Here is a 17,590-nt window from a genome sequence, read left to right on the forward strand (position 1 = left end):
AATCTAAAAACATTTTCCAAAGCTTCTCTTCACTAATGTAATTCAATATTTTGTTTTAGTCATTTTGCACTTTGCACTTACAAAGCGAAACCATCCACACCTGCCCCTCTCAGTGCTCTCTCAGCTAAAGTTAAATAATTGCGTAACTTTACTGTCTGTTGGTATTTAATGTTTTATGCACTAAGTAATTTAATAATCAGGGACTTCCTGCTTCCGCGACTAGTATCAAATCACCGGCAACAACAACAGGAAAAACAAAGAAGCCACGCATTTTTATGCCAGCCCTTGACGGTTCTGATATGCCGCCAAAAGATATGCTTCGAATTTTGTTATATATTTCAGTGAAAACATTTTTATACTCCTCTACTTTTGCTGCCTCACCTTCAGTAACTAAAATGTATAATTAACTTTATAATAACTTTTAATATGCTTACCTTCTCACTGAGTCCCTTACACTGCACACTGCACATAACACAACGCAACATTGCTACTTAACTTACGAGTTTACCTAACTTTTCTTTACTTGTTTATTTTCATGTTTCTTTCTTCAGCTACTCGCCGCCATGCACTTGGAACTCGAATCTGCGCAAATTCGCTGACTATTACTGCTGTTGCAGTCGTACGCTTATCACCACCAACATAATATAGAACGTTGTTGTCAGTAGTGTTGTCGTTGGAGCGCAAACGTTGGTTGGCTCGTGGGTTGGTTAGTTGCATTGCCGTGACGTGACGATGCATATCTTGCCGACAACACTAATTCATGCTGAATTATGCGAGCATAACTCATTTTGTTGCTGTTACTGTTGCTGCTGCTACTATTGAGCTATTGTGTTGTAACACCATCAAAGCGGGCAGCAGTAACACCTCGCGCAGTGTAGTGCTTGTTGTGGTTCTACCAGTATCAGCGTCAGCCATTGCGTACACTCATAGAAGTGATGGCGCTTGTAACGCATCCATTAAAGGTAAGTAACTGAGTCAAGTTTTCTGAAGTTGAGCGTCGTTGAAGTTAGGTGAGGTTCTTTCGAGTTGTTACTAATTTTTAGTTACTTGCACCCTGAAGTACTATTACTGACGCTGTTAAAAGTGACTTTTAATGCTGTTGCCGCACACAAATCGTTGTTGGTAAGGTAGTGGTGCTTAAGTTGCAGTGAAAATAAATGTGTAATGCTGCCCAATAGTGGGTGGTGATATACACGTATCAGGTGAAGTAAAAAGTTCTGATTGTTTTCTGCTACAAGTCTGTGGTGGGTCATATCTCAGAGTGTATACAGCGCATCCGGTTATTCTATATGATGATTTAAAGGTGAGTGTTATAGCATTGCAAAATAAAATTGAAAAAGAGAAAACAAAGGTAAAAATAGTAATGATTCCAATCAACCAAAATATTAGTCATAGAAATCACCGAGTCGGCATATGAGAACCTCTTGAGTATTGGTACTGAATAAGGAACAGTATTTGAATAAAGATAAAATATAGGTTGTCAAAAAAGTCTTGCGGTATTTTTATTGAATTTTCAATTGTTCATAAAATTGGTTATAATAATGCGATTTAAGTCAAATGTGCGCCGTTTTGTTCGATGACGAGTTCCCAACGAGATGCCAACTTCATAATGCCCCTCTTATAGAAGCTCGCTTCCCTATTGTCAAAAAACTCGGAGAGCAAATTTTCACAGGACTCTCTTGTGGACAACTTCCGACTACCAAGCTCGTTCGCCATGGACAGAAATAGGTGGTAATCACTTGGTGCGAGATCCGGACTATACGGTGGATGCAAAAGAACCTCCCATCCGAGCTCCCGGAGCTACTGGCGCGTCACCAAAGATGTGTGTGGCCTGGCGTTGTCCTGATGGAAGACAATTCGGCCTCTGTTGATCAAAGATGGCCTCTTCTGCATGAGTGCTGCATTCAAGCGGTCCAGTTGTTGGCAGTACAGGTCCGAATTGAGCGTTTGGCCATAGGGGAGCAGCTCATAGTGGATGATTCCCTGCCAATCCCACCAAACACACAATCCAGGCTTGGCCACCGTCTGGGCAGCTTCACCGCTTTTCGACCACGACCGTTTGCGCTTCACGTTGTCGTAAGTGACCCACTTTTCATCGCCAGTCACCATCCGCTTCAAAAACGGTCGATTTTGTTGCGATTCAGAAGCGATTCGCATGCATCCATACGGGCAAAAATGTTTTTTTGCGTCAAGTCGTGTGGCATACCCATACATCGAGCTTCTTTTTGAATCCAAGCTTCTTCAAATGGTTTATAACGGTTTGATGACTCATGTCCAGCTCTTGGCCGATGCTACGGCTGCTACTATGCCGGTCTTTTTCGATCAATTCAGCGATTTTATCGCAATTTTCGACCTTCCAGACCGTGGCGCAGCTTCGATCACCTCTGCACCAGAACGAAAACGTTGAAACCATCGTTGTGCGGTGGAAATGGAAACTGTATCGGGTCCATAAACTGCACAAATTTTAATGGCAGCATGAGATGCATTTTTGCCTTTATCGTAGTAGTACTGTAAAATATGCCGTATTTTCTCTTTATTTTGCTCCATGTTTGTGACGCTATAACTCACGAACGACTAAAAGCAAACAACAATTAATCAAACACGTGTTAGCACGTGAAAAGAGCTTTCCAAAAAGCTCTAGCGTGAACCGATGCGACGAATACAACTAGAACTACGCGCTTGCAAAGACAAGCTTGCGGAAATACCGCAAGACTTTAACGCTATTTTAATTTTGGGGTTGAAATGCAGCGAAAAAACTTTGATTACTTTATAATTCGCCTAATATAAAAGGAAAAAAACGGCGGCCGTAGTCGAATACGTTCATGCGTGACTACCATACGTAAGTGCCTAGGTTCGAATCTTCTAATAATGGTCGCCCCTCGGCAGACAATCGCAAACTTCCGATTGTATTTCTACCATGAGAAAGCTCCTCAAACCATTTGCGGGTAGGAGTCGACTAAAAACTTTGGGTTTCTTCATTTGACATCAACATCAAGACGCACGTCACAAATAGGAGGAGGAACTCAGCCAAATACTCAAAAATAGTGTAAGTTGGTGGGAAACAATAACGATTTGTTTGCTGTTTGGCAAAGGGTAAGTATTCATTCGATAATTCTCTTTCTGCTCTACAAAACTAAGTCCATTGTATTTTTGATTTATTTAATTTTTTATTAGTTTTGAGGCTTATAAATGGAATACCCAGGAGGCAAAAATTAACATTTCCGACAACCTCTCTTCTTTGCTTTTCATCGAGGTCAAAAAGCTGGCGAAGTAGCCAAGTTCATTTGCGATGTGTATGAAGGAGGTGTCATAAACGAGTATACAGCACGGAAATGGTTTGCAAAGTTGCAAAATTACATCGATGACACGTCCCGCAGCGGAAGTTCGACTAAAATTGATGAAGAACGTCTCAGATCACTTTTGAAGGAGAACGGGCGCCAAATCAATCGTGAATTGGCTGAAGAAATGAACTGCGATTGTAAAACGATCCTCAGTCACCTTCATTCAATGGGATTTACAGAAAAATTGGAAGCCTAGAAGCCTCACGAGCTTAACGAAAAAAAAACAAAGAAAGTCGCCTTCAAATTACTTCTCACGCGGTCATAACCAGCGGTTTTTTACCGAGTCGTCACGGGAGATGAGAAATGGTGTCTACACATCAATATGAAGCAAAGAAAGATATGCCCAACCCGAGAGTCAAGCCGCATCTTTATCCGATACGATATGTGTTTGGTGGGACTGGGAGGATAAGGTGCACTGAAAAATGCTCGAAAATAAGGCGCGGTCAAAAAGGAGCTTTACCTGGCCCAGCTACACCACGTGAAGGCTATTCGACTGAAAATACCTGACCGACATAGTCAAACCATACTTCTTCACGACAACGCCAGGTTCCATGTTGCATAAGTCGTCAAAGCAGCGCTCCAATAGCTCGAATGGGAGGTCCCTCAGCATCCGTCGTATTCTCCGGACTTAGCACCGATTGATTACCATCTTTTTCGCTCCATTTCAAACCATGTGGAAGGCGTTAGAGGTCCTTAAAAGCTGGCCTAAAAATTTTTAGACACCAGGCGTTTTTTTTGTGAAACTGGTCGAGAGGTGGGAAGAGGTTATAAGCAGCAACCCAATAGATAAGGGAGAAAGGGAATAGAGCCGAAAAAAAAGTGTATGAATATGTATTCCAAGAAAAAAATTCGTTTTCCTATATGCAGTAGTTTCTACTTAAGTTTTGAGATAAACAAGTAAAAAATAAATAGTTATGATCGAAAATGTTCCACTCCGATATAATATATCGATCGCTTCTGCAGGATTTGAACAACGTCGACCTCTCAGTTTGTGACAAACACTGAACTCACGCACTGCGTAAGTTTCACTAACTGAATCCAAATTTTAGCTGAAGTGCAACGCACAGTAACTGTATGCGTGAACCAAGGGCACAATATTACGTATAAATAAAAGAGTATGAGAGATAATGCCAGTTTTGATAGTATGTTCGGCTCTGCTAGTAAGCACGGCGTAAGTCGGGTGCTACTGAATTTAAATCGTTCGATGCTGGCCAAAAGAATCGTCTCGGTGCGAGCAGAGGAAGATCAGCTGGAATCATCCGGGATTTATAGAGGTTGCTCTCAAGGCGCTGTACTGTCTCCATTGCTCTGGTGCATGGTAAGCGATCCTTTGCTCACCACCTTAAACGATTCGGGAGTCTACACACAAACATATTGCGGACGACGTTGCCTGTTTGGTAACAAGCACTTCGCTTATGTTTAACATCTGTAAGAAAGTGAAGAAAACTCGGGATATGATTAACAATTGGTGCTTATTTTATATCTTTTTTATTTTATTTCAATATTGTGTGCGTGCAGTAAGCCGTATATTCACGCAAACGAGCATGTGACATTCCACGCAAAAACTCATTTTAAGCAGTATGCAACAACTGATAACCTCTTATCCGCAGAAAACTATGTTTGAAAGTCACAGGCTTGTACACTCAACAAATGGATAATGCAGCTATTCATAGCATCCGTTCAGTAGAAGAGACATTAAGGGGGGAAGCTGGTCTAGAGCGCAAAAAATGGGCATATTTTATGAATTTATTTTGACTCAACAAAGGAATCAATCGAAAATCTGTGAAATAGGTTTAATAATATAGCTTTCATGGTACAAATAAAAAATTTTTCATCTGAATTAATTTCAAAATGGCCGCTGTCCAGCAGTTCTCCTAAGGCGCCTTTTTTTCTAGTGGGTCCATTGCCGAAGACGTAAACTCCTTAATTTTTGTCCTGGATCAAAAAATAAAATTTTTTTAGTTTTTATATAACAACAGAAAGAGACGTACGTAGGATTTTTTCGATATTTTGTTTTTTCGCGAAATGGTGCACGTTTGAACAAAAAGTTACAATTTTCACTATAAAGAACGACATAAAATTGTTGATTAAAAAAAAAACTATGTAATATAAATAAAAAATCCTACGTACGTCTCCGGAGAAAGGTATTTCGCATGTATTGTCAAAATTTCGTAAGAGTCGGTAAAGATTTGTTCGAGTTATGTCTTCGGCCAGTTTAAAAAAAGTGATTTCGAGAAAAACGCGTTTAAAGTTGTAAGTAGCGTTCGGGGCATACCTGCGAGGCACTGCCGTCGAATGAAAAATTTGGGCATTTAGACATTTTTGCAGGCATCCCTCAGTTGGTATATTATTTCTAAGACCCTAAAGCACCTTTTAAGACAAAAAAAAATTTTTCGATTTTTTCAAAATTCTAGACCAGCTTCCCCCCTTAAGTTGTGCGATAGGAGTGGGCTTGTTACATAGCAACTCTTCTGGTACATTTTAACTTGAACTCAGAATTCTGAAGTAGACATAACTATTTAAAATTAATTCATGTTTTTAACTATTTATGAGAATGCAAATTGCACTTCAGTTCAGAAGAAATCATTGAAATCACATATAGCAAGACATTTGGGAACAATACTCATGACGTTCGGCTACATTCAAATTTTCAACTGTTTATCTGTATATCTGTCTGTCGGAGTGAAACAGTGTCTCACAGTGAAATAGTCTATCTAACAGTAAAGCGAATAACTCGAGTAAAAATTCCACTAAACTGATATTGCTCTCTTCATCAGGTTAGTTGCTTTTCTCCATTTCAAATTTGTTTCATAACAATGCCCTGTATATTATAAATAAGTAATAAATACTTATGCAAAGGGTTATTATGGGTGTAAAGTGTTAATAAGATCAGATAAAATCCATGCCCACGTTTTATATGTTAGAAATAAATTTCTTTTTGTTCTTCTGATGTTGCTGGCGTTAACTCTCGTAGCCTAAGAGTTTTTTGATTAGACTTTAGTAAAATATGTGCGGGTATGTAGAGTTCTGTTCGAACCGAATTTTGCACTTCCTGCCTTGCTTAAACTTCAACCAGAATAATCATTACTTTACTCTTTACTCTCGTTAGGTAACTGACTCAGCTTCTTCTCTTATTTGCGGTGTGCGTATTGAGGTTGTCTCTCAAATGTAGGGAGCTACAGTTTTTGTCATTTACAGCCGCCTTTTTTTATGAGAGAGGTTTTTTCTTGCCATTTCTCAACTGAGGGACGTCCGAAACTATAAGTAAGAAAAAAAAAATTATTATTAAACAAAAGAATGTTAAAAAGGTCACTCTGAGAAGATTTTAGTGTTAATGAAAATTTGTTGGTTCTTATAAATTTGATATTTTGAAAGTGTAAGTTTAATTTTTTGCTTATTTTAAGGTTATGTTAGGAATATTAAATGTCCCTCTTCCAACTCTTCTTAACATTGAAAACCTGTTTTTGGGCAATTTAGTGCGTTTTTATATCCAAAGCTAGGCAACACTGAAGTAGCCAGAGAGAGATTTGATTGCTGAAAGCAGAAGAACACCAACAACAACTGCAAACGCTGGCAATGCGACCAGATGTCAAAAACAGTAAAGCTAAATAAAACTGAGTGAATTATTGAACAATTTTTTGAAAAATGTATATTTTAGAAAATTATAAACATTATTTTTAATTAGAACTGGCTAGAAAAATGACATTAAAAATAAATTAAAACTCCGCGATTAAATAACAAGAAAAATGCTAAATCAAGTTACGAAAATGATAATCTGGCCATACTGGTGCCAATACGACATAGCTCATTGTCAAATTCGCTGAGAGCAAAGTAACGGTAACACAATAGGCGCCATCTCATTATTCTTTCCATCATGGGGACGACCAATATTAGAAACAAACTTTTTTTCATGTTTATGGTGGGCATCAAAGACGAGCCCATCCAAATGGTAGGCGCAAATGAACACATTCACATGACAACATATACAATAACATATTATAAAGGGTGTTTTTTTTAGAGGTTAGGTTTTCAAGGTGGCACTACTTTTTTCGTAGATGGTCTTTTTGACAGCTGTCACTTGATTTATGCTCAGTTTGGTTTGCCATTTCATAATGACTAGACTTACACCTGAACATCGTTTGCAAATCGTGCAAATTTATTACGAAAATAATGGTTCGGTTCGCGCGACGCATCGAAGAAAATTTTGTTCAGCGATGAAGCTCACTTTTGGTTGAATGGGTATGTCAATAAGCAAAATTGTCGCATTTGGAGTGAACATAATCCACAAGCCATTGCTGAGACGCCATTACATCCTCAAAAAGTCACTGTTTGGTGTGCTCTATGGGCAGAGAGAATGATTGGTCCATATTTCTTTAAAAATGAAGCCGGCCATAATGTTACAGTCAATGGAGAGCGCTATAGAGCCATGATTAATGACTTTTTCGTGCCTGAATTGGACGATGTTGATGTGGACGACCTTTGGTTTCAACAAGACGGCGCTACATGCCATACAGCCAACGCAACAATCGATTTATTGAAGGAAACTTTTGGTGAGCGCATTATCTCGCGCCGTGGACCTGTGGCGTGGCCTCCAAGATCGTGCGATATAACACCGCTGGACTATTTCTTGTGGGGCTATGTGAAGTCGCTTGTCTACGCAGATAAGCCCGAGACGATTGACGTCTTGGAAGAGAATATTCGGCGCGTTATTGCTGACATACGGCCCCAACATAATGGCAAACCCTTATCTTTATAATAAAGCTAAATTCTTGGCCATAACATTAAATTATATACGTTTTATTTCATCTTGAAAACCTAACCTCTAAAAAAAACACCCTATATTAAAGCTGCTTCATTTTGCGATGCCTTGAGGCACGTCATATTTCGATATTTGAATTCAAAAACATAGAAGAATTTAGAAGTTAGTTTTTTGTTTTGACTGCTAATCATTTTCATGACAATTTCTCTCCAAATTTAACATATTCGAAATCTGATTTCGTCTTTGAAGTGGCGATCATCAGTTATAAGAACTTTTTAGCTCACTTTCTTCTTTATTCACGGTAGGGATCGAACACTTGACATGGCATTTGATTACTCACTGAAAGTTATGGAAATTCACAAAGAACTGACAAAAGGCAGCGAACAGCTATATTCTTTCATTGCTTCTGCTATTTTTTTGTTTCGCGTGGAATGCCTCGACATATTTATACATCTGTTGAACTGTTATTCAGCCAAAGCATTTTCTCTCTTTCATTGTGCTACTCATGCATGCATGCATGCATGTATGTATGCCGCCTAGAGCATTTGCATGTGATTTTGCCCCCTCTGGTGCGGCTTGCGGTATGCGTTCAGGGATAAGTGGCCACAAAATGCTGTTCAGCGGCAAAATTGACGCAAAGGAGCAGCAGCATCCGTCGCCAACTACAACCACATTTATTCCACGCGAGTTTTTCTGCTTTTCAGCCATTGCTCATTTATTTATATAATTTTTTGTGACAAAGAAAAGTTTGTTGTTTGTTTATTGGTGGTTTAAAAATAAGCTCTTAACTTTTTCCTGTCATTAAAAACACATACTTGCATAAATCCATAAAATTCACATGCACTGTACATATATGTATATGCACTGGCACAAAGCAAAGGTGTCTAGTATTTTTGACGATTTTTTTCTTATTTTGTTCTTTCTGCACTTGGCATTCTACTTTTGGATTTACGAAGTTTTCTATTTGAAACAAAAAACGTAGCAAAAACACTCTTACCAGAAGCTCCTCTTTGGCCGTATTTTCTTTTTGACTTCACAATCGTTTTACTTTGGTCGGGCTTTGTTGGATAGGATTATCCTTGACAAGTTTATGCGAAACCAACATGACTCCTTCAAAAAGTCGGCTTTTGTTTTGAAAGTTTTTAGAATTAGCTTTATGCGTACCTCACTTTCGTTTATGTGTATGTGTGTGTATAACCTAATGTGTACATCTGTATTCCACTTGCACTTGGTTTACGCATGCGGTGTATGTCCTTATCTTTAAAATAAAATTCAATTATTGTCGCCTTAAAAATATGAATTACGCCCAAAATCGCGTTTAGATAAAATTGCGTACGTGAGTTTTTTTAGCGAAAAAAAGTTTTAGATTGGAAAATGTACGTGATATTAAAGAAATTGGATAATTTGTTAGTAACAGAAAAGTTTAGGCAAGGAAAATTTGCTGAGGTATAATTTAATTAATTAGAATCAAAAACGTGTCTGTTAAGGAGTATTTGTTATAAGGTGGTATGAATTAATATGCTGATGCGCACATATCATACTTACCAAAGTATTTGCATACGAGGGCGATGCAATAAGTACCCGTGTTTGATGACCGAGGTTGTTCCTGAGGGAAGTTGGTATAAGCATCGTGGGCTTTCATCCATCAAACGACAGCTACACAAGTTTCAGACTGCTTGATAGCTTAGTTTGGATTTGGCAGCTCTTCGAGTAAGACGTTTTTCATGATTTTCGCTAAGATGGAAAAAGCGCAGTATCGTTTGGTAAATGATTTCTGTTTTTGGATGAGAAATAATGGGAGGAGATAAAAGCCAAGTTGGATACGGTTTATGTAGAGGCTTCGCTCTCTATGACCACAGTTAGATATTGGTTCAACGAATTTAAACGTGGGCGACATTCGTTTTTGATGAGGAGCGACCAGGACGCCCGGCAGACGTGGTTACCGCAGAAATAATTCAAAAAGTCCACGACATGATTGTCACTGATCGATGAACGAAAGTGCGCAAAGAAACAGAGGCCATTGGTGTGTCGGCCGGAACGGCAGTAATATTTTACATGGTAAGTTGGCGATGAAAAACGTGTCGGCCCGATGGGTGCCTCCATTGCTCACGGTGGATCACAAGCGGATGCTGTTAACTTCGAAGAAGTGTTTGAAGCAATTCAAGTAAGACCTGAAGGAATTTTTTCGTCGAGTTGTCACCGCTGATGAAACCTGAATTCATTATTACTCACCAGAAACTAAGCAACGATCAAAACAATGGGTTTCTCTCGGTGAATCTGCTCCAAAGGCCTAAGCTTTGGGAGAAGTGTATCTTTCTAAAAGGGAACTATGTATGTTAAAAAAAGTATTTCTAAAGAAATGGTAACTTCATTTTCAACACAGGAACTTATTGAACCCGCCTCGTATAAGGGCAAAACTAGTATGTTGTACCAACACCTCGGCGATCTTGACTCATCTTCTAAAATTGATAATGCGGTGAGTTTTGTTACCAAAATCTGTAACTCTGCTTTAAAGACATCATTTTCTAAACCCGTCTTAAGTCAAGACGGGACCACCCAGGAGAAATCAGGAGATTTCCACCTTGAGGAGAGAAGCAGGAAGATTTATTATTTAGCAACAAAAGCGACACCTAGGCAAGCTAAAAGGATGGATGCTCTCAAAATCTTCAAAACATCCCTAAATGAATCCTGAAAGGACTTCTACGAAAGTTATGCAGAAAGCTCTGAAGGAAATCGTTTACATAAATTATTACCGAAAACATCATAAATCATAAAAAAGTGTAATTGGCCATTAGGTCCTTCTAACCAAATAAATCTCCAGGACTAGACCGTATCCTTTTCCCTGGATCACAAGCGATCCGTAATCTTCTAAGCCGTCTTCTCACAAATACTTATAACGCTTGCCTCAACTATTGCCACATACCAAGGGGATGCACTATAACAACAGTGGCTTTCATTTGCAAATAATGTAAAACTAAAGGATTTTGGGTCAACAAACCTCACCTCCTTTCTTCTCGAAATCTTGCAGGGATTATTGGGAGCTCACATCCGACAAAAAATTCAACAAAATTGTATTTCAAAGCGTCAGCACGCATACTCTAAAGGCAGATCCGGCAACATCTCACGGCAAAAATACTTCTTTAAAAGTAGCAATTGAATTCATTTTCTTCTTAATGAGCTGGCTAAGCGGTGCAATTTCCTGAAATGTCTCTGTGCTCAGACATTTCAGGAAATTGCATGGCAGACAACCCGGTAAGGAAGAGAATTGATTCTGATAAACATGTTTTTTAAGACTTAACTCCCAGTATATATATCTACTCTAACTCTCAATTATTTCATCAATTTTACATCTTTTACACCACTCAATTATGAGATTCACAAGTTGTGGTAACACAATGCGCAGTCATAATATCGTATAATTTAATTAGAGTTTAACACTTTTGTTGCTAACTTGCACAGGAAAAGAAATTAAAGAAAAAAATACAATTTTAAGTGGTATTTGTAGGAGGTTTTATAATTGCTCAACTGATTTCTGTTGACTCCAATTGTGCTTCTGTGCTGTGTAAGACAGAAATTTCTTATGTGGATCTTGAAGCAATTTGGTACAACAAAATTATAGGGGCATTCACAACTTAAAAATTCGCTTTATAACTTTTAACTTTAAGAGAAAATGTGTATATGTGTCAGTTCAATAACACTACAGTTATATATAAGAAAATTAAAACAACTTAAGTTTGACCTCCACTTATGGAAAGTTGGTTTAAAATCGAGTTGAGTGGTTATGTCCTGATTTTGCCAAACCCAAATAATTGCAGTTGGTGTTGGTAAGATGTGTGAGTACAAATGCTTGCCCATGTTGCGGTATTTTAAACGAATTTATGAGCGCCCAGTGTGTACTAAACTATCGTAAAGGAAGCTAACCGCAGTACACCCACAAAAGTCTCCTCCCCCACATACTAACCCACTCGTGACTGCAGTTCGCAACCTCTCACGCCTCCACATATGTACATTGGCGTAGGTACTGACTCTCTACTATTTTATGCGCATTATTGGAATGACGTTGGTCACGTTTAGTTGCCTGGTTTTTGCTGTGTAGTCAGTCGTTGCAATTTAATCGATTTTGTGGCAAACACCAAACGTGTATGTCCTTCACACACATACTCACAAAAATACATGTGCACGCAAATAATGAATTGATATATCTTTAGGATTAAGGCTACTGGCTTCCACGCATCTACATACGTATACCACGAATATACGTACGTTCCATATAAGTATATATAGGGTTATTCAATAGGTGCGCTTCAACTTTTTTCCGATAGGGAGGGCGAACGACGCAATATTTTTTTATTTTTCGCTTGTCATTTGTAAACTTCATTAGTATACATTTCATCATGGAACGCTACACACTTGAGCAACGATTGCAAATCGTGCAAATTTTTTATGAAAATAATCGTTCTGTTGCTGCTACTTTAAGAGCATTACGGCCATTTTACGGTCCATTTAACAAGCCGTCCCGTTTTGGGGTTATGTGAAGTCATTGGTCTACAGTAACAAGCCGGCGACGATTTGTGAGCTCAGAGCCAATATTGAACGCGAAGTTGCTGGAATTTCGGCCGATTTATGCAAAAGAGTGGCCGAAAATTGGGTTCAACGATTGGACTTCGTAAAACGTGCACGCGGTGGTCATGCAAAAGAAATCGAATTTCATACTTAAATGTATATGTTCAAACTCGATAATAAAAAAAAAATTAGTTAAAAAAGTCAAACCGTTTGTGTTTTATTCAAAACAGTTCAAAAGTTGAAGCGCACTTACTGAAAAACCCTTTATAAGTACATACATACAGACTACATGGCAGACAAGTGGCAGCAAAAGAAACATGGTCTCCGGCGGTGTACCTTAAGGATCGGTGCTGGGATCAACTTTTATGGAACGTCCTTTACGATGCAGTTCTGAAAGTTCCGGCCAACGTCGATATTGTGAGATACGCCGATGATATTACCATGGTGGTAGTTGACAATTTAAAAGAAAAGCGCAATTATATCGCAACGATAGCTCAGTTAGAGTTAGCAGTTCAAAAAACCAAAGCAGTTCTAATAAATACTGGAGTGTGAAATTCCATTGAGCTGAACATTGGTAGCCACCAAATAATTTCGAAAAGAGCAATCAGTTATCTTGGGATCTGAATCGACACAAAACTTTGTTCAGGCAGCAGTTAATAAATCCATGCGCCAATGCAACTTGTGCGAATAGCGCGACTCCTCTCTAATATAGAAGGGTCCCAAGTTAATCGTGGGCGACTACTCTCATTAGTTGCTGACTCCATAATCCTTCATGCAGCGCCCATCTGTGCAGAAATCAAAAGATTCCATTAAAGTCACCAAAACACATTGGCAAGGAGTGCCTTTATAAGCCAGCAGGAGAGGAATCTGGACTCAGGTACTTGTTGTGTTTTTAAAGATAAATTCGGCTTTACGTTCTTATACTTCTGTGGTCCTAGTATAAAATTTAGCCGAGGTGAGGGAATTGTTATAGTATTAGTAAAGGCACGCCATACATACCATGGGTGCCTGGGCACCTTTGAGATGTTTCTGACATTTTGACTAAACCTCCTTAAAAAATGTGTACTCATATATACATGCATACTATTACTACACATGCATATTGATAAAAACGGTATACAAATGTTAGGTTAGAAAAGTTAGGTTAGAAAGATTTAATGGGAAAGAGTTCGGATACCGCATATTAGGAACTTGATAACCTATGTAAATACTTTTTAGTTTAAAACCGAATAAGTTCTTATACCTTCAAAACATTTTGAGCTTTACCGCGGCTTGACACAACTTTGTTGTTGATTTCGATGATTTATTGGCTGCCTGCTTCAATTTTCCACTTTGGTCTTTGTGGTATTGGAGATTGCAATGATTTTTTTTTCCTCTACTTCGGCACATTGAAACACAAGGCTGGTTTGAACGGACATAGAACTGTCAGATCACCCTTTGTTTTAAAACGTAGTGCTACCTTTAAACCACCGCGTAGGATTATTCGAAATCTTGAGATATAACTCCACTCCATTAAATACATGTGGCAAAAAATTGTCACAACTTTTACTTTACTTTTTACTTCCCCACGTACACTTACTTATTTTTAAATATATATTATATGTACATAAATAAAATATGCCGCCAGTAGAGTGTGCTAGTCGATTATAACATAACCTAAACGTCATAAACCAAGCTTAGACATATGGTAAACAAACTGCTTCGACACATTAGCGATTTTGGTTTGGTATCATATCCTTTTGGTTTTGTGAAAATGTCTGATTTTGTGCCGAATAATAGTCATTTGTGGGAAGTATTGATTTTCCTCTTTCATTCGAAAAAAACGACGGCTGAAGCTACAAAAAATGTTATGGAGATGCTGCTTTAAGTGAAATAACGGGCCGAGATTGGTTCCATCGCTTCAAAGATGGTGATTTTAATGTTGACGACCGTCCGAGTGAAGGAAAACCTTCGACGACGCTGAATTGGAGGTACTGTTCAATGAGGATCCGTGTCAAACGCAAGAAGAGCTTGCTCCAGTATTAGGAGTAATCCACCAATCCATTTTCAAGCGATTGCATGCTTTGGGAATGTTTCCGAAGCAGGGGACTTGGGTTCCTTATGAGTTAAAACCAAGGGATGTTGAACGTCGTTTTTTCGCCTGTGAACAACGGCTCCAGCGGCAAAAAAGGAAGGGTTTTCTTCATCGCATCGAGAAGGGAGATGAAAAATGGATTCATTAGCAATCCAAAGAAAACAAAGTCATGGTAACTGTCTGGTCATGCTTCTACGTCGTCGCCTCGGCCTCAGAATATTCACGCTGCGAAAGTTATGCTATGTATTTGGTGGGACCAAGTTGGTGTTATTTATTATGGTGGATCGGTATCGACTTCAGTTGATGCGATTGAGCTGAGCACTGCGCGAGAAGCGGCCGCAACACGCGGAGAGGCATGAAAAAGTGATTCTACAGCATGACAACGCTCGGCCTCACGTTGCTAAACCCGTTAGAACCTACTTGGAAACACTGAAATGGGAAATCCTACCCCACCCGCCATATTCTCCAGATATTGCGCCGTCCGATTATCACCTGTTCCGATCGATGGTACATGGTCTAGCTGACCAGCAGCTGCATTCATATGAAGACATCAACAAATTGCTTGATCCGTTGATAGTCTCAAAAGATGACCAGTTTTACCGCGACGGTATACGAGATCCACCAGAAAGATGGGAAAAAGTAATAGCCAGCGATGGGCAATACTTTCAGTGATTCACTTCTAACCATTTTTTCAGAATAAAGGTGTATTTTCATCAAAAAAACAGCGAGAACATAGTTGCGCACCTAATACTTATAGTGTATATACAGTCTATCTTATAGAAGTGGGATCGACAAAATTCAAACTAAGAGTTCCGTTATAAAGAAACATTATTACTATTATTATTCTTAAATTTGTATAATAACAAGTTATACAAATATGTACTATAAGAAGGCAGCAGCACTAGCAGCATGGACCATCGACTGCCTGATAACAAGAAATGTAAATCTATTTTAAATACGGTCTAATGTTAAGTAATTATTTGAGTGCTTGCGAGTATAACTAAACTAAGCAGAGGTAAATATAAGCTAAAATTTTAGGTCCGTCTTAACAAATCGTTGGCTTTTGTAGACAGTCAGTATATTACTTGCGAGAGGATCCGATAAGAATTGTTATCTGGAGTCTGGAAAATGAGTTCCGCCTATGAAAAAGGATTTGAAGCGTGTCCCTAAAGCTTTAAAAAAGTACATGTATCTGCACCAAAATATTTGAAGAAGTTATACCGAAGTTAAAACCGTCGACGACTTTCCTGGACGAGGAGCAAAGAAATACCACTCCAAAGCAAAGGCAGAAGATCATTAATTTGTTTGTGAGAAAAAGTCGAACTTATTGTCCCTTGAAGCTGAAGCAGTTTTAAGTTTATCCAAAAACACGATTCGTGGATGTTAGCATGCAGAAGACTTCAAATTCCATAGTGCATTGACAAAACATTATCACACATTGGAAAAGTACTTCCTGGGCTAAGGAAAGTCCAGAACGAAAGTGGCAAATGTAATATTCCAGGATGAATTTTTCTTTTGGGCGTCGTTGAAACTGGTGTAGTGTTGACAATCACTGTTAAGCAACTAGTTAATCTTCTTGTTTAGGGTTGCTTCAGCGAAATATAATATGGCTATTTATTCATGTTTACCGTCAATTTGAAAGCAGTTTTAAATTACCATGCAGATGAATAAAATTTACCACAATGAATTATTAGCGAAAGGTGCGAAGATGTTTTGAGGAATTAGACGACCTTTGATTTTACAAGAAGGTAACAATTTCAAGCATTGAAGCCGAAGGTGTGTAGAGTGGAAACAGCAAAACGATATTGAAATGTTGGATTGGCCTTTACAGTCGGTTGATGTCAGCTTTATTGAAAACATTTAGGCAACAGTTAAGCAAAAACTCAAAGGGAAACAAATATGAATGTTCAAACAGTTATCAAGGCAAATTAGATTGATTTAGAGGCAACTTGCGCAGAAATTGACTTGAAGATGTAAATCCATTATGGCTAATAATAGTGACTATAGATTTTATTGAATACATATAAAGTATATAATAAAAATTATAAGTCCATAATGTAGTTTGTTAGCATCGAATTGGTTAAATAGTTTCAATTTTATGGCGGTCACGCTTCTATTACACAGACTATTTAAGAACTATAATTTAGTATTTATTTTCTTAATAATTCAATGCCCCTAATTTAATCCTCTTCTTGTTAGAAAGTTTTCCCAAAACAATATTCATAAACAAATCGTGCTCCTAATCTAAATATGATACGAGTCTATGGAAAAGTTCCCATTTAAGTAGAAGCTCGAATAAATAAATTTTAAATTGTTGCAGCGACGAAATAAAAAAACTTCAACTCGCCTAGTAGAAGAAACGTAGAGTAGTATTTTTTATCTGTTACATTGCGGCGGATACAGTAGCAACGCTGTTTAAAAAACTTCATGAGGATCTCCAATATATAGCAGTAACAAGCGCAAGTAAGGACGTGGAAAGTTCCTCCATGCAATCAACCAAACGTCAGCCAATGCCAGCAACAACCTCCACAAGCAGCTACCCGCAAACATGCAATACTGGCCATGCACACAATAACAGAATATGAAAACAGAAAAAGGAAGGAAAAAAGTGCAGCAAAATTGCGGAGCATGCGAAAAACTTTGGCGTTACAACATAAATGCTTTCACGCTGTTGGCGGGAATGAATGAGCCACATTGTGCTGGCAGCAGTTGTATAATACATATACCATATACATGCTTAATACTATAAGTATGTACAAAACGAAGGTTCACTATGGCGTATGAATTGGCTTTTCTGCTATTTATTTGTATCTTTTTATACACGCGCACTTGTGAAGAAAGGTATCACATCAT

The 17,590-nt window shown here is 38.4% G+C and overlaps 1 pseudogene; it reads left to right on the forward strand.

Annotated features, from left to right (window-relative positions):
• Positions 1 to 760: 760 nt before the first annotated feature.
• LOC129242025 (uncharacterized) overlaps positions 761 to 17,590 on the forward strand; it is a 52,995-nt pseudogene continuing 36,165 nt past the window's right edge.

This window comes from Anastrepha obliqua, chromosome 3 (genome assembly GCF_027943255.1).
Source record: "Anastrepha obliqua isolate idAnaObli1 chromosome 3, idAnaObli1_1.0, whole genome shotgun sequence".
NCBI lineage: Eukaryota > Metazoa > Arthropoda > Insecta > Diptera > Tephritidae > Anastrepha > Anastrepha obliqua.